The following is a 12,703-nucleotide window of genomic DNA, read 5'->3' on the forward strand; positions in this document are numbered from 1 at the left end:
CTTTTAAATGTGCTACCTTGTACTCAGTGTCAGTGCTTAATATGGCGTTTACATTGGCCGAAAATGGCTCATTTTGGTCAAAAATCGAAAATGAGTATCGAATGACTCATTCTTGCATATAAAATTTCAAGCGCAAAAATGAGCAATTTTCTCACATTCTGTATGAAAGACGTTCGAATGCATTCCACATATGTTCCAAGTGCAAAGGAATCCATTGAACATACCATAAATAAAAGCTTTTCATAGCATTTTGACAGTTTGAGAAAGCTGTTTTTGATATATTTACAAAAAAAGGTAAGCAAATGTTTGGTGGTTGCATTTTCTTGAAAACGATGCACCTCTTTTTAGAACTTCTACTTCCCAAAAGGTAATTAATAGAAGTTAAAAATATGTTTTAAGTTTATATTGTAAGGTTTGAAGGCATATTTAACCTTCATGCAACATTTTTTTGGCACAGGCCAAAAATCAAATCAACATGCAAGTTGAAAAATCAGCTGTTTGAAATGAGAACAAATGAAATACAACTAATCTAAACACTTTCAAATGGCTCATTCAAAATGAGCCATTTTCGGCCAGTGTAAACGCCATATAATATTTATATTAATTAAAATTAAAATAAATTTTAAAAATATTAAAATGATCAAAATTATTAATATAAATAGTAAATAAATAAGGTGGGTGTATTATATTTTATATTCTTTGTAAACCTAATCTAAGGTTTATTCATTTAGTGGAGTTATGTACGTGCATGCGGAGGTGGGTTTTCAGTAAGTTGTTTACATATTATATATTAAATAAAAATTAACCAATTTTTATTTCAGATATGAACTCCACACTGGTTATATGTAGGTTGGAAATTGGTTTAAATTTCCATCCTTACAATATTATAACGGGAGGGTGCTAGATCCGGAAGGGTGCGCGAATCTAGTAAAATAAAATAAATCTCAGTTTTCGGTACAAAATTGGGTGATTTCTTTTGTTAATGTAGTGGATGTAAACACTTACTTCTTAGTAGTAATGACTTATCGCCCCATACTGATGTGAATAGTTATTGTAATAAAAATGAAAGACATTATCATATCGAATGTTTCTCATTTGTACAACAATTGATTTTTTCAATAAAATCCATCAGCAAGTATGTGTAGCAACATCATTTTTAGCAATACTGTTCTTAGCAACACTATTGCAAAATAGGGCTTTCTATCAGAAGCAGTGGGGTAGAAAGCATAATTGGCACCTGGTGCTGCATACACATTTGGCGCCCTCAAAAGAACATTTATCAATCTACATATACATATATAGACTCACATACATATATAGAATTTATTCGCAATAAGAACAGAGGTAGAATTAGTTCAAATTATATTGTTTGTTTCAAATATTTACATAATTGTAAATTTAAAATTTACAGTTTTTTAATAATGACAAATTTTAATATGTATTATATGTAAGATTTATTTATAATATTAATAATTTAATACTTTGAGCTATCAATATAATTAAATATTACATATACACTTTTCCCGCCTTTGTTGAGGTAAATTGATCAATTACTTCATTAAAGTCGTTTGTTTCAAATTTTTCTCCTTCCACACTTAGAAACGCTAAGTCATTCCAACAATTTTGTTCTATCGTTAATCGTACGTATTATATATCAAAATAAACTTCCATTTACTGAATCTCAAATTTGGAAACACATTTTCTCCATATGAAATCATAAATTAGAAGCTCGAATGGAGTTCTAGATTTAATTTCTTTTCTACTAAAAATAAACATTTTGCAATCGATTATTTTGACAAAGTTCCGTTCCACCCCGTTTAATAAAATGTCAACATTTAGCAAAAATCCAAATTTAACATCAAATTCATTTAGTCGTGTGAATAGAGTATTTAATTTTTGCTGCAACGATCAAGAACACTTTTCAATAAACGAGGAATTTCACTTTCTGGGGAAAGGCGGAAATCTCTTGCCAATTCTCCGCGCATTATTCAACGTTTTCTAAGACGTGTTTGTGTATCAATACCCCATTTTTCACAAAGAGAATTAGCATTCCCTACTTTTTTCCCTTAAACCTATTCTCGAATTTAGATAAGTTGGCAAGTTCTGTCGTTAATGATTTAAGATCATGGAACGCTTCTATAAAATTTATTTCAGAATCTTGCATCTGAGTTGCTCATGATCAACTCTTCTCACGATTTATGCCAGAAATAAAGTGAAATTATGAAGTTTAAATTCAGTATATTTTGTAATATAATACTGGCTTCACTCCTGGTGTCACTTGTAATACTATTGTCATGTGCTGATTTTTCTAAAATTTCTACTAATTTTTCCGCCCTATTGAGCATAACGCTAACCGTTTTTACTCTGTTAATCCAACATGATTTAAATGAGCTTTTAACAGTTTTCTTTAAAATGTTCTTTAATAATTCATAATGTTGGACGAGATAAAAACAGACATTTCAGTTATTCCAAAACATGTTACAATAATTGGATCTTGTTTAACTAGTTCTAATAATGCTTTATTTTATCTTTCTATAATTCTTTGTTGAACTCTAGATATATGACCTGACAACACGGTAGCATGGCCATAACATTGTGGTCTACAGTTTGTTAATGAAATCTGATCTGTTCTCTAATTGGGTTTTGAATCCAAGTTGCGTTTTCATCATGTACTATATTTCAATAAATTCAATGAAAGACTTTTATATACATTTGCTCTCGATGAGAAATATCAGGTCTTGAATCAAATAAACGGCCATAGTATTTATTTTTTTAAATGTCATTTATTAGTTGGTTACGAACTGTGGATGTCAATAGATGCCATAAGAAATTCATTTTGAATTTGTGGTGATAGGTATGACACAGATATTGGTCTTTCCAGAACATATTTTAGATCATTTCCTAGCAGTGGATCAAAATGAGCTACAAGTTTAAGTACGGATAATAAGTTTCTAGCATTTGCACTATCTTGAATCGCTGAGTATTCAATATGACCACGTAAAGCAAGAGTAAAGCAAATTAGATACTTCATACAAGCTAATATTGGTTGCAATATATTTTGCCAACTTTCTTTTTCAGATTGTATAGTTGCGTGGATTTCAGTGTCATTAATTAATCTTCTTGCTGTTTCTTTCTAAGTCGTGAACTATTTTCGGTGACTTGGACTTCTGTCATTTCTCCATTTATTAAAACCAGATGTTGTTACAAGGATTGATGTATAGCCAAATTTGACTTTATAAATAGTAAGTAGCAAAAGCAGTACACTGCGTTATTTTTGGGTGAACTTAAGAGTCAGAATTGGCTTATTTCAGTTCCTTCTTCATCATTACCGACCCAACCATAAAACTAAGATTTTGGTATTAGACGATTACTTGATGTTGCTATTGCAGTTGACTGGATTCGTTCTACGTTGACTGGATCTACGAATAATCATTTCTGTGCGAAGTTAGTTTGATATAACTGGGAGGTTGTTATTAAATTTTAAATAAGCAACATCTTTACATTCTAGAATACTTGGAATGATAGTAAGGGTTTTTGTTACTTTTTCTATACTAATTTTGTTTAGCTTGGGGACCATTTGGCGCCCATTTGTAAGTGGCGCTCGGTGCATTAAGGCCCCTGGCCGTTCTTGGTTCCGTCACTCATCAGTACAGTGCATAATAAAGGCATTTCATATCTACTTGTATATTGTATTGTATTTGCTGTAAGAACCTTATTCAATCTATAGCGAACGTTCAAAAAAAACTAGTAAAATCAGTCCAGTTGTTTTCAAGATATGCGCTCATCAACAAAAAACAATACATATTTTTATACAGGTTTATTTATGTCGCCAAGTTCCTTTGCTGTTCAGAATGTCGACTACTTTTTGGTATGGTGTACGCATGGAAATCAAGTATGCACAAGCATTATGCAGGCAGAGTTGCGCGCAGAACTGCGTGCAGAAAATAAAATTTCCATGGATTTTGTGCATCAGTTTAAATTTAACTGAAACTAAGTTTTTGGTCTTGTCAATACAAAATACAAAATACAAAATTCAACATTAATTGAAAATGTCTACTATATACAAAATTTTTGTTTTTATAAAATTTTATGTAATGTTAACTATTATAATCATAAATACATTCACTCTTCGTTCACATGCTAGAAACTTTAACGTAATGGATGTATGATTGTTTCTCGTTCCCTTAGTTTCCTTATAATGCCTAATATTACATTTACATTGTGAGATTAAGAGAACGAGATTAAGTTAATCTGCATTTTTAATCTCCACTGTTAACATTATACTTTGAAGATTAATTTTGACGTTTCTCTTGATGGGTCTTGTTTCGTGTGGAGCAGATATACTGATATGATATTATAATATATTTTAAAGTGTGCTAAGGCAGACTTCTTTAGTACTTTTTTCTTTTTCTTTTCGGCTTATATTAGCTAGTATATTTCACCGCTAGTTCATTGAAAACTTGAAAATTAGATTTTGTTTACAAAAAAGTCGTTTTTATTTGTGCAATGTATTAAAACTTATGTGAAACAAGTTTTATGGTTTGCCTACATATGGCTAACCTCTCAGTGAAGGACAAGATAAAATAAATAAAATCAAAAATGTTTCAAAGAAAAATTATTTAAAGAGAAGTCTGCGGGGATTTTCTGCAAACCAGTCAATTACTTCCTCAACAATTTCATTTTGGTTTTCATCCACAAATTTTCTGTGAAGACTCAGCAAGCATAATCCTGTATAATAAATATAAGTAAACAATAAGTAAACACTAATTATTAAAATTTATTTTACCATATAATCGATTTTCGCTCATAGTAGATCTTAGATCGTACAAGGTAATACGGCATACATTTCTAGTGCTTTTTTTTTGTCGCAGGAAATAGAATCAGTGCTTCACTTATTAATTCTTCTATACAAATTTGTTTCAACTCTTCAGCAGATATCAATTTTTTTTCCATGTGATGTACCATATTTGAATCTCTTCCTCAAATCCTTCAATAACGTAAAATGCTTCCATTGTTTTAATTTTTTCTCGCAATTCTTCATCAGACAATTGCAACATGTGGTATGGATGAAGATAGGACAAAAAAAAAACAGTGGAATTTTCTTTACTAAATCGAATACTAAGCGATGTATGCAGCGAGTCTAAATAAGGTATTATAAGGAAAATCTTATAATACTGATCTATTGTCGTCGCGGGTGGATTGGCTCTTAATGTTTGACGGCTGCATATTCTAGGAGGCATTAGTTCAACATCTAATTGTTCTGCAATTTCGTTCGCTTCAGTTAAAATTTCTCCTACAATTGCATCAATATTACTTCGATTTTGCTGCACTAGTTCAATGATATTTTGTATATGTTGAGAGCATTGCATAACGTTTATTGAAGATGATTGCAAAGCATTCACTATTAGCTCCAGCAGAACTGAATATTTGGCTATTAATAGCACGGCAATAATAAACGTAGAGTTAGTAGCTGTTGTGTGTAGTTGAAAAGCTGTTTTCCTAGTGCTCGCATTGCCCTCGACCTCTTATTTTTCTAACGCTTTAATAATTTCCACGAAATACATTTTGAAGATTCGAATGCTCCTGTATTTTTGTGACCATCGAGTATCACAAAAAAGAGGAATGTTTGGCACATGATGTCTTCGTGTACTAGACTCTCGAAAAAAAATTAATTATGTCTTTAACAGTTGCTATTGTATTCCTTATGTCCGCAACAGTATTTAAGTCATTACCAACTAAATTGAGTCTATGGCTTGCACAATGGAAATAAAGGGCTTTTGGATATATATTTCTTAATATTTTTTGAACGCCGTTAACCTTTCCGGTCATGGTGGAGCAACCATCATATCCTTGGCCTGAAGTTAGATACAATAATTGGCGAAGAGAAGAAAACTAAAAAATAATAACACTTTTAATAACACTTGGATGCTTCTCAATTTGCACAACTATTAGATGCAAGGGATTATGCCACCAAATGCTGATAAATTCAATTGGTCCAATTCACTACAAATTACGAGTAATAGTCGCATTGGTGGCACCTAAAATAGTCAAGGAACTACCATACAACACAATTATTCGAGCATTACAAGATCATCTTTGTCTCAGCATAAATTTTTATCTATGTATCAACAGGAAAATGAATTGATTGCTGAATATGTGGCTTAACTGAGACTTGTGGTCAGTGAATGCACTTTTATATCTCCATGTGAGTGCAAAGCAAATATTGCGGACATGTTCGTACGAGCTTAATTTATTCGTGGGATTAAAGATAATTCAATTCGAGAAAAATTACTTTAAACTCAAAATGAAGAATTCAAGGAAATTATAGAGAAAGCTGTTGTATTAAAAGCACCAAACAATGATAGCAGTACTGATGTTCTGGAATTAGTCTCTTTGTATTGACAATGGCAAGGTATAAACTTTCTAGCAACTCAAACATCATCGGTGGAAAACTGATTGGTCTGTATCACTTAACATCTTCAGCCGTTTCTGCCGGTTTGAGTATCATGCTAATTTGAGCCACCTTGAATTGAGGAGGAACAAAACCTTTTGTGACGATAGCATTAAAAATGTTTTGCAGTTGTAATATTGCTTGATCCGGTAACTCCTTTAATATTTTTGTAGTAATTAAGTCATAGCCAGGTGTTTTATTAGTTTTTAGTTTTTTAATTGAGACCTTTATGTCGAGAATCGATAATTTTCTTATCTGAAGGTCCACTTGGTGCGTCTGCTGTAATACTTCACTAATCTGTTCAGTTATACTCTCTGGGGTTTCATTAATGTTTGGAATAAAAACTGTAGACAGATGCGGACCATACTTTGAATTTTTTTGTAACTGTTTGGGCCCATTGTCCATGTTCGTTTTTTGCTGCTGGGTTGTGCATTGATGATTTTTTTTATTGCTCGCCAGAATGAGAAGTTGGTGGAAGTAGTTGCGTCAAATCGTTGAAGATTTCTTTGTATTTCCAAATTTCTTTTAGATTTTTGATCAGCGCATTGAAAAGCTTTTTATCTTTTAGGGATTTAGTTCATATTCGATTTAATCCATACTAAAACTGGTGAGTAGTCTGACGAAAAATCAAAGCTAGATTTACAAGACGTGTCATTTTGTTGCACTCTTTTAGTAAGAAAGAAGTCTAACAAGTCTGATCTTTTGATGGGATCCATTGGCCAATAAGTTAGTTCTGCAGATGAGATAGTTGAAAGGTTTTCGTTACTTATTGCCGCAAGCATCTGTCGTACTTTGGGTGTTGAAAACCGAGAACCCAATTCAACGTGTTTAGCATTAAAGTCACCTCTCCCAACAAATCTATGCCCTGGGGTTTTTCAGAATTTTTTATATGTTGCCGTCTTTGTTGCGTGTTTTGGTGGACAACATATTGACATTATTGTTATTGGATCACGCCAATATTTTGTTGAAATGCTGGTTACTTGAATCTTTTCAGTGCGATATTGTTGCAATTCAATTCATTTTTGTTTGACCTAATATGTCATTTCCCTCAAAAACTGTTCCATAAGGATGCATAGTGTGATAAAAATCATAGCCTGGTACTTTAAAATAATGTTTTCAAGTAAAACGTGTTTTAGATATCAGTATGATATCTACTTTTTGATCTTTTAAAAATTCTTGTATGCGGAGATTTTGGAATGGTAAGTGATTCAGGTGATTGTTCCACTAGCACGCTTGCATGACTTCTTTTGTAAGCATTTGAGGTATAAGCTTTGTTTTTGTTTTCGTCAGTTTCTTTGTTTATAGTTGATGTTGGTTTGGGTCTTAGGGCTAGAAATTTCACGGTTTGTAGCTGTTTATAGATCGAATAACCTGTATAATACGCGGAATGGTTTCCTTCGCATAAAACGCATTTGATTTCAATGCTTCTACCATGCATTTTTGAAGATGTCTTCAACAATAACTTTTCGTGTGGCCATAGTCTTGGCAGTTACTATACTGAAGAATATCCCGTTAAGAGCGAGGAGGCTCAAACGTGATATGACTACGCGTCAAATTCTTTATCTTTATCTTTCTTTATACTTTATGATCTCCTTATTATTTTGATGAGGCTTAAGCTCTAGAATGAAGAGATAAATTTGTTTTTTCGATTCTCTGTGTTTCATAATAAACACGTTTATAGCTTTATGACTTATTTCTGACAAAGCTGTTTTATTGTCCTCGGTGTTGATAGACGGATGCAAGATTCTCAAAAAAGCTGTAAAATTTTATTCATCTTTAGGCTTGTAGTTATAAAATGAACAAATATATTCATGTCAATCACAAATTGGCGTGTTTTTACAGTTCAATAAATTGATTAAAACAAGAGTTATTAGGTTAGGATTATAGTATGTTGAGAGCGGATATAAAATACTACTAAATTTTTGATTGAAATTTTTTTGCAGTTCAGTTAATTAATTATAAGGCAAAGAGAGAGCCCTGAAAATTTTAAAATTCTCAAACAAAAGTAGTTAGAGTCATACTGGTTAAGTAATGATAATCGTTTTGAAATACTTCCTGTGGATGAAAATTAAAACAATTGTAATTCAGACCAAAAAAAAGATGAAAAAATTCCTAAGCCACCACCTATATTTGTTGACAACGTTGATAACATCCACCCATTGATAGCGATACTTATTGAATTTGTTCCTGGTCTATACGATATTAAGGTCATATCTTCAAGTCGGATCAAAATTTAACCAAAAGATTCAGAATCATTTTCCCAAACTGTAAAGCAATAGGAAAATAAAAACACTGAGTTCTATACATTTAAGCCAAAATACGAAAAAAGTTTTAAAGCCATTTTAAGAAACATGCATCCATCTATAGAATCGACTGAAATAAAAACAGCACTTCGCGAATATGGCCATTCCGCCACAAATGTCTGGAATATGTATGAAACAGCACCAAACTAAAAAAGCTCTGCCTATGTATGAAGTTGAGTTAGAACAAAAACCTAATAACAAAGACATTTATGAAATAAAAACTTTACTCCACTAGAACACTGAGAATTACCTCAGTGTTCTAGATGCCAACAGAATGGTCACACAAAATCTGGCTGTAGATATTTTACTGGTCTCCGAAACTCACTTTACTCAGAAAAGGTCTTTTAAAATTCCCTTCTACCGTTTGTACCAATCAATACATCCTGATGGAACGGCGCATGCGGGCTCGGCAATACTGATAAATAATAACGTGAAACATTATGAAACCACTCACTATTGTACAAAAGAGTTTCAAGCCACGAATATCATAGTCGAAACAACAAATGACCCGCTCTTAGTATCTGCAGTATATTGCCCTCTAAAACATAATTTAAAGAAGGAGTCTTATATCAAGTTTTTCAAAACTTTAGGAAGTCGCTTTATAACAGGCAGAGACTATAACGCAAAGAATAAATTCTGGGGCTCACGCCTTACTTCATCAAAAGGTCGTGAAACTCAACGCCTTTTCTACCGGAGAGCGTACGTATTGGCCAACAGTTCAAAAGAAAATTCCAGACCTTATTGACTTTGTGTTGCTAAAGGTCTCTCACCAAAACATGTAAAATTAAAAGCAGTTTAGATCTTTCGTCCGATCATTCTCCAGTTATTATTATTATAAGTAAAGAGTTGCAGATTACGAACCAAAAATGCCAACTTTGTAACAGACGTACAACTGGACTCACTTTAAAACCATTTTGTCGTCAATGTTGAATAACAAAATGCCACTCAAGAGTGAGGAAGAGATTATTGAAGCTGCTGAATATTTTACTCGATGTGTCCAAAATGCAGCATGGGAATCCACTCCACTCAATAAACAATACAATAGCAAACAGGTACGATATAGCCAGGTTATTATCAGAAAGATTAGGAAACAACGAAAGGCAAGAAAAACTAGCAACGAACATGATTTCCAGATGACAAACGTCGCCTAAATAAAATAACAAAAGAGCTAAAATCGCTTCTTCATCATTCTCATGAGCAAACGACGCAATTATTTCTTCGAAGCTTAGAGCCAAAACTACAGATAAGAAAGCTTCTCTTTTTGCTAACTACCTGGAAAACGTGTTTACTCCCCATAATATGACCTATACACTGAGCGGAAATGAACAGAACAGAAACCGCGAATTGGCAAGATCGTAAGGCACCTGGATATGAGCTCATCTCAGCAAAAATTCTTAAAGAATTACCAAGTGAGGGAATAAGCTTCCTGTTGCATATATTTAATGCATCTATTACAAAATGCGTCTTCCTTGCTCAATGGAAAGTTGCTGAGGTCAAAATGATACTTAAACCAAGTAAACCAGGCGAGAATGTGAGGTCATATTGTCCAATCAGCCTGCTATCTATTGTGTCAAAAGTACTCGAAAAACTATTCTTAGAACGTCTTTTGCCCATAATTCAATTACATGAAGTTATACCAAACCATCAATTTGGATTCAGGCAAGGTCACAGCACAATAAAACAGGTACACAGAATAGTAGAAAAAATACACTCGGCGTTTGACCAAAAGGAATATTGCTTGGCAGCGTTGTTGGATATTTCACAAGCATTTGATCGCGTGTGGCATGATGGTCTTCTTTATTAATTAAAAATGGCATTACCAGTTAACTTTTATATATTTTTACGTTCATATCTGTCAGAACGTCATTTTTATGTAAAGTTTGAAGATCATATCTCATCACTTCACTGCATAAAAGCTGGAGTACCGCAAAGCAGCGTCTTAGGTCCACTGTTATATTTAATATTTACGCATGACTTACCACCAAGAACTGGTGTCTTCACTGGAACATTTGCGGATGACACTGCAGTCTTGGCTACATCTAAAAACCCAACAACCGCCTCTTTGATGCTACAAGCTAGTCTCGATGACATTTCAATTTGGCTTAGGCGTTGGTGTATAAAAGCAAATGAGCCCAAGTCATCTCATGTCACTTTCACACTAAGAAGAGCAACTTGTCCGGAAGTAAAGCTCAACAATATTTTGGTACCATAGTCAACTGCTTCAAAATACCTCGGAATTCATCTAGACAGAGGTCTGACGTGGAAAACGCACATATTCAACAAAAGGAAATCACTTGGTATTCAATTAAGAAATATGTCTTGGTTGCTCAACCACCACTTCTCTCTTTCTCTGGAAAAAAAATCATTCTCTACAAATGTGTTTTACAACCTGTTTGGTCATATGGCATCCAACTGTGGGGAATAGCTTCAAATTCAAATATTGAAATATTACTAAGATTCCAATCTAAGACTCTGCGAATGATAACGAACGCTCCGTGGTACATCACAAATTCACAAATTCATCGTGACCTTAATATACCACTAGTTAAGGAGGAAGCGAAAAGCATCGCTGCCGCATACGCTAATCGTATTAGATCGCATTCAAACAATTTAGCTTCAAATCTAATGACCCACCGTCAACTATTCACAAGACTGAAAAGAAAAGCGCCAATTGATCTTTGTACATCTTAAAACTGAAATAAGTTCTTCATAGCGATGTCTCAAAGGGGACATACGCAGCCCGACTGTCATTTATGTTAATAATGTTATTCAAAATTTATAAAATATCGAATTAGTTTTAGATAGAATACAAAATTATATATAAAATATAAAAAAAAAAATTAAAATTAAAATAATTTGTGTACAAATACATACATATAAAAAAAAGTATCCACATTGGTGTTATTTTCTTTGCTTAAAAAAGAAAATATTACTTTTCAATAATTTTTTTTTCATGAAAATGCGTAATTTTTTGACCTTGTCAAGTGTTGTATTATTGTCGATGGACGGATCAATTTTGTGAACCCCTCAATACGGCACTGGTCAGATAGATCGGTTGGCATCGAAAAATGCACTTTAAATCAGCAGAGATTATAGGTCTTACCAACCATGGTAAGTTTTATCCATGATAATAGCTTCATGTTCATCAACTTCATATATTTGTCGATTTAACCCGCGTGATTTCGGAAAATGCTACAGTACAGTTTTATTTGGGGTAAACATAAAAGAAACATATGTGACATATCAGATGTCGCAAGCATTAAGCAGTTATTTTTTATTCCGTTGTGTACAAGACGTTTGATGTTCGGAATCAATTTGAGTTTTTTGTGGTTCACCGTTATCGCTTCTACTCCTGTTTTTCGAGAAGAGCAACATAAGCAGATACGTCAATATTCAACATCGTAATGGAAATAGTGCATTTGTTAATGACTTTCAAAGTACAAAGAGAGCGAAACTTACTGCTATGTATTAATTAATTTCAGCTATTGAAGCCGGTTTTACGCAGTTTTGTTATTTGTGGTAGGACTTTACACTAATTCCAACACTGGATAATTCTGTTCCTCATACTGAACAGTTCTAATGGTCTTTATATAAACACAGAGCCACTGATAACCACTGAAGAAATATCAATGTGTGTGATTAATTTATGAAAAGTTGTCTATTATTATATTACTTTCACATAAAGCATGAGAGCTGGGTAACATGAAGAATAACTTGTCTACCTCTTCAATAAACTCGGTAATTGTGATTTGACAAGCAGTCCTTTGTTCAATAAATATACTGTTGCGCTGCCACCACAAATAATTGGTAACACGGATTACACATTACGCGGATATCTATAATAATAGTCATGACAATATATTATCAGACGAAGTTCTTGAATCTGTAATTTTAGTTTCTCTCAATAAAGACAGTTCATTACTTAATAATGATACACAATCGTGTATCA

The sequence above is a fragment of the Teleopsis dalmanni genome, chromosome 1 (assembly GCF_002237135.1).
Source record: "Teleopsis dalmanni isolate 2A chromosome 1, ASM223713v2, whole genome shotgun sequence".
Lineage (NCBI taxonomy): Eukaryota > Metazoa > Arthropoda > Insecta > Diptera > Diopsidae > Teleopsis > Teleopsis dalmanni.